The sequence below is a fragment of the Marmota marmota genome, unplaced genomic scaffold (assembly GCF_001458135.2).
Source record: "Marmota marmota marmota unplaced genomic scaffold, marMar, whole genome shotgun sequence".
In the NCBI taxonomy this organism is placed as follows: domain Eukaryota; kingdom Metazoa; phylum Chordata; class Mammalia; order Rodentia; family Sciuridae; genus Marmota; species Marmota marmota.
Genome location: NW_026000026.1, coordinates 58,527,275 through 58,533,556, shown reverse-complemented (window position 1 = coordinate 58,533,556; position 6,282 = coordinate 58,527,275). Strand labels below are relative to the sequence as shown.

Sequence of the window (6,282 nt, the reverse complement as noted above, 5' to 3'; positions counted from 1 at the left end):
ATATATATATATATATATGGTATGTCACAAAGACTAACATGAACTAGGCAAAAGGAATCTTTCTTAGAAATGTTCACAAAGATCAGACATTTCATACATATTTGAGGACAGTGATAAATTTTCAGAGAGCCTAATTACTTTTTTCAGAGATATAAAGTGAGAATTTTCATTAGACCTTATAAAGACATGATTTGGGGCATGACATTCACTTAACATTATGATAATACTGTCCCTGCATTTTTTTCTGATATTTGTATGATATGAGCACCTGCTTCTTCAGACAAACTATACTTGAGTCATGGAGATGCATTGGTGAACAGAAGTAGAGATAATGTCTCTATTCCTATGTAATTTATATTCTACTGGGACATTATTGAAAATATTTAGATCTTCATTGATTAGAAAATGACATATAGGAGGACAAAAACAAAAGAATATATGCTTTTCTTCCTTGTGTTTGCATTTTCCAGCTCAAAATTAATAGATAAAAACATGGTCTCTCATATGGGGAACTATTTTACTATAGTTATTTTTCTTAGATTTTGTTCACCCAGGGGAATCATGAGCATAATAATAAACTCATTTAATAAAGATGTCTGATAGAATAGAGATGTAGCCATCATGACTGCAAGGACTCATCATGCTGCATAATTGCTGAAAGAAACTGCTAAGGACCTTGGAGAACATGTTTTCTGTCACAGCGAAAAGTGACTCAGATGAATTGGAAAGGTGTTTGACTCATGATCCATGATGTATAAATATCGCCAGACTATCTCTTTGTGTGACTGGCAGCATTAGCTAATGAAACTTGACCCATTAGAGCAACTGTCTTCATATGCAAGAGAGAACTTGTTTAACTTTGGCATTTCCAATGAGTTTTGCACTAATTATTCAATATCCATATAATTACATACTCCATAATTGATTCCGACAAAACATTCACACAGGTTCAGAGAGAACATTGTCTTCTGAAACTTCAAAACTCATTAGACTCATCTTCCAAAAGAAAAAAAAAAAAAAGGCCTTCTGCAATCAAATTACCTATTTCAATGAAATGGCAATGTCATCTTGACCAAGCCAGACTCCAAGAAAAACTAGACTAATGCAAATCAAATTTTTTTGAATTTGTTTTAAATTGAAAATACACCAGAGGGGAATTTATTTGACATTTTTACATGATCTGAATATCAGTGAACTAGTTTATGTATGCAGTCTTATACATGTTATATAAAAATGCATGTAGTGACTTCCCAGCCAGAGTGAAGAATACGCTATTCAGTTTTATTTGTTTATTTTCCTTAGCCATGCTGAGTACTGAGTTCAAAGGTGGAGAGTGAGGACTCTGCTATGTGTGCTTGTGTTTCAGGAAAGCTTGAGCAGAGTGTAAATCAAATAACAAGTTTTTGAGAAAGCAAGGTGAGACCATTGGACATACTATCGGATTTTAAAGAAAGTCAGGTAAGACTTTCCAAGGAGAAAACTTTTCCAGAAATTATGACATGCATGAGATGTGTGAAATTAAGCAAATTTCTAAAAATTACTCTTGTTCCCATTCTTACATGTGGAATTTTAGAGGGCAGGATGAGATGTTTTTTATAGACTGCCATAAGCCTATGCCACATTACCATTCTGTGAATGAATCATATCAAATGTATCAATAAAAAAATGCTTCAATATAATATTGTGAAAACTATATTTGATCTTAGTCCAGTTTCTTGGTATACAACTCCTAAAATCCTTGAAATTTTCAATGTGACAAATGTCTTTTTGTATGCTCATGAGTTGATTGATAGCTGGTGGTCCCAAGGTAGCTTCAGGATTGAACCTAGGCATGAGAGAAACCAAGTCAGGATTGGAGGGTTGAATCACCAATGGTCAATAATTTAATGAGCAATGCCTACATATTGAAGCCGCCATAAAACCCCAAAAGGACAGGGTCCAATGAGCTTCTGGATAGTCAAACATGTGAAGGTTCTTGGAGGCTGGGGTGCAAGAAGAGGGCATGGAAGCTCTCTCTGCTTTGCCACATGCCTTGCCTTAAGCATGTTTTTATCTGTATGCTTTGTAATTTCTTTTACAATAAACCAATAAACATAAGTAGATATTTTCCTGAGTTTTATGAGCCATTTTAACAAATTAATCATGTCTGAGGGTGGTGCTATAGGAACCCTCATGAATAACCAGTGGGTCAGAAGCACAAGAAAACAACCTAAGGTGTCTGAAGGGGAAATGCAGTCTTAATAACTGAGTCCTCAACCCATAGGTTCAATGTTATCTCCAAATAAGGAATGCCATAACTGAACTGATTTAGAGGGCGCCTAGCTGGTGGCCACAGCTGCAGAATTTCTTGCTTCATATAGAATGAGTCTCACATACCTGGTGTCAAAAACATGATGTGAGAACATTGTAGGAGAAATACAGTTTGTTTTTTTTGTATTCATCTAGTCACCTTAGTGACTGAATGTCAATTTGGAGATTGTACATAGTGTGTTACTTAAGGAAATAAGAGATAAGAATATTAGTCAGAAAAATAAAGCAAAATAAATATTTTCAGAAAAAAATTAGTAAATAGAAAAAAAGGAAAAAGATAACCAAATCTATAAAAAATAGATCCATAAAATACAGTTTTTCATATATTAGCAAAATCAAATTGCAAATATGATGAAAATTATAATTTTTTCTTTTAAACAGTATGCACAATAAAAAATATTCTAACTATGCAAATCTTTATCAAGAAAGTTATATAAAACATTGCAGAAGAGTGTAAAAGACCAAAGTAAATATGAGGGCATTTATTCTTTCTGTGAGGAAATCTAATACTATAAAGATATTGATTCTCTTGAGAATAATCCCTGCATTTAATTCAACTTAATGTAAATCTAATCAAAATCCAAGGACATTTCAATATGAACAATACATTGAGATGAACCATGACAAAAACAAAATGTACTGTAGTCCTACAGTAATTAAATGGTGGAGTACTAGCCCAGGAAAAATACTAAGTTCAAGGAAATAGAATATATTCCAAAAATAAGCCTTCAGTCAATAGCCAAAATTCTAAAAATTCAATTCTGACAATCTTTGCAGGAATTCTCATTGCTTTTATGGAAGACACAAGTTCTGATAATCTTAATTCCACCATTTTCATGAACATAACTTCTTCAATGCAGTTTTAAATTGGTCTATTAATGTGCTTGGTATTGACAGAAATCAACTGAGTGATGATTTGGAAATGTTAAATTGTACTCAAATACATTATAAAATGTACTTGAATATTTAGTTAGATATATTTTGTATTGATTATATAAACTGTATAGTTTTTACATTTCAATTAAGACTTTTCTTGCTTGATGTTATTACAAAATATTCATAAACATATCCATCTACCTTATGTTGTTATTACAAAATATTCATAAACATATCCATCTACCTTAAATTGTTTCTTTAAAGGCTTAAGATGATATTGGATATGAAACTCCATGGAAAATCTGCATGGGCTCTAAAATGAAAGTTTTCAAATTCTTTTATATAGTATACAACTATTAAATATCAAGAGGCACTTTTCTATAAAGAAGTAACATAACTCATAAATCTCAATTAAAATTAGTTTCACCTCACCTCTGTTTTGATGGCAGCCATTTAAAATGAGAGACGATATATATCTGAAGGAGAAAAGTAGAAAATGGAAGGGGAAATCTGATCTATATTAAATTTTCAAATTTTTATGGTCACCTAAAATATTTACTACTTAATACCATACAAATAATTATATCAAGGATTTTTGGCATTTTGCATATTCTGATGTTTCAGGACAGCATAATGCAGGAGAAAGAGAGCACCACCCTTTGAAAGTACCTAAATATAACTTCTGCATAAAATATTACAAATATGGTATCATGATCTAATTACTACCTTTTTTGGCAAAATTTTAACATTACTTTATGAAAAAAAATTACCAGAATTTTTATTACTTTTTCTGTCACAAAAATAATCTAAGAAAGTCTGAAACAGCAATTCTACAATTACACTCACCAAAAATAATAAAATGATCACAATCTCTCTAAAGACATCATTAAAAGCTTAGTGAGAAAATTTTAAAGTCTGTAATCACACATAAAATAATATATATTCATATGTAAAATAATGGCAAATCAGATACTGATCATCTATTGATGTTGGCCAGTTTAATAATCTATAAGAATTACTGAATACAATATCAATGTAGATCAAAGATATGGAAATAAAATGAGTGACTTATGGGAATTATTACAGCTTCTATTCATTTTAATAAAATTGAAATCAGGGGTGGAGCCAAATAAAGCAGAGTAAAACTTTCCAGCAATTTTCTCTCCACAGAGACATAAATTTGAACAGCTATTCATGCACCAATCTCTCCTCATAAGTATTAAAAGAAGTCATGCTGGAGATTGCAGTATCTGCTTTCAGTAAAATAATCAGAAAATACACATTTAAGAATGCTGAGTTACCTGTGTTACTCTTCCCCCAGTCCCAAGCACTACAGTATGGAAAGATGGCTTCCCATTAGGGGAAGGAAAGAGAATGAAAGTCCTAAGCCTTAGACTTGAAGCCAGGTTTGAAAATTTGTCTTGAAATCTCATATTAGCCCTGCTGTGGTGAAACCCCATAGTGGACACAGCTCCATGGCCCATGTCTCAAATCAGTACTTACAGACTGATCCTCTGGATCTGTTTAGCCATGTAGCAAAGGACTGCCTCCACCATCACTCCTCAACCTCTGGCAGCACAGTACAGGTCAAAACCACCTGCTGGGCATATGGAAATAAAATGAGCATGAAAATGAGCATAGTACTTAACCTTAGAACTGAGTGGCAGAATAGAGAAACCTAATACTGAGGAATTACTAATGGTCACTCTCTCCAGGCCAGTACCCATAAATAGACCCTTCATATCTGCCTGCACATACCAAACAATTGTGTTTTTATTTTAGCCAGTATCACTTGTGCCTATTTACAACAATCTCATGCTGTGAGTTTACCTTAGGCTCATGTACATTATACATGCTTGGGTCTTGGTCCTTTTCTAGTACTGCACTGAACAGGCCTTCTCAAGTTATGGCTTCCAAGTGTGACTCAGGATTGCAACACTGAAGGCCAGGAGACTTCGCATCCAACCTAAGGCAGCACAAGATGGAAAGAATAATTGTCTGCTTGAGATAAGGAAAAGTAGGGACATGATAAGTTGTTGACCAAGAGCTTGGGGCCACTCCAACCATAGTGAGGCCCAGAGATAAACAGAATCTCTGGTACCTGACCATGGGCTGCTAACTCTGAATGAGGTGTCTGGGCCTAACCTGACATTGAGGATAAGCTTTTGGGGAAAAATTACTCTTTTGTAGATACAGTGTATTCTGAATAACATATCAGTTATAAATTTGGGACGAACTTAGGCTAGGGGCATGCTTTAGTGAAAAAAAAAAAAGCACTTAGCAACAGACTTGTGGCAAATACGGATTTAGGGAGCCATCTACTTTTTAAATAGCAAAAAATTCCATAGGATAAGAGTGCATAAACAATCTACCTGAATTTCTGGGATAGGTACAAAAAAAAGCCAGATTAGAAAGACTGGAATAAATACCTAGTCACTCAATGCCTAAATAATATTGAATATCACAGCAACAAGAACTTAAGGGAACCACAAACTTGCTTAATACATAAAATAATGCCACAGTCTGGCTGTGCACAATCAGGAGCCACTTGTCAAAAGAAACTAACTTTATTTTTAGAACCACACACGCCAAACAAAACAGCCTCTCAGGAAAAACCCTCAGAGCCTCAACTGCCACCACCGGCTTTCCACAAGCCTCTCTCTCCCCCCCAAGCTTCTCTCCACCTCCCACAATCCTCCTGCTCTTGAGGCCGATTGGCTGGGTCACGTGGGCGGAGCCAAAAAAGTCCCCCAATGAGCAGCTCCGTGGTCTGAAAGGGCAGGGAAACAGCCCAATGAGCATCACCGCAGAGGAGCCAATCAGCTAGATGTTGCTGGGGCCGCTGTGAGCCAATCATCAGCCGGCAGCTGGAAGTTTGCTGGCAGCTGGAAGTTTGCTGGGGCCCCTCAGTCTGTGGCTCTCAACATCTCCCCCTCTCTGTTTAAACAATAAGCATGTGGCTTAGGGACCATGCCTGCCTTAGGTTGTCCAATAGTACATATGGTCCTTAGGTTGGTACCATTGCAATTGGATCTTACCCGTCACTGACTACCGGTCCAGTATACAGCCACATCTGTGGAGAGGTCTTTGTACCAG

At 35.4% G+C, this 6,282-nt stretch overlaps 1 long non-coding RNA gene across 2 annotated transcripts; it reads right to left on the bottom strand.

Moving 5' to 3' along the window:
• Window positions 1–64: 64 nt before the first annotated feature.
• Window positions 65–5,746, bottom strand: LOC125619184. Of its 2 annotated transcripts, none has more exons than XR_007350695.1 (4): window positions 5,017–5,746; window positions 4,690–4,786; window positions 3,619–3,662; window positions 65–1,825 (listed from the first exon to the last, which is right to left on the bottom strand). It is a non-coding gene; the product is annotated as an uncharacterized LOC125619184 (long non-coding RNA). The 2 variants fall into 2 exon arrangements; XR_007350696.1 differs by having other exon boundaries at window positions 4,690–4,783.
• Window positions 5,747–6,282: the final 536 nt, after the last annotated feature.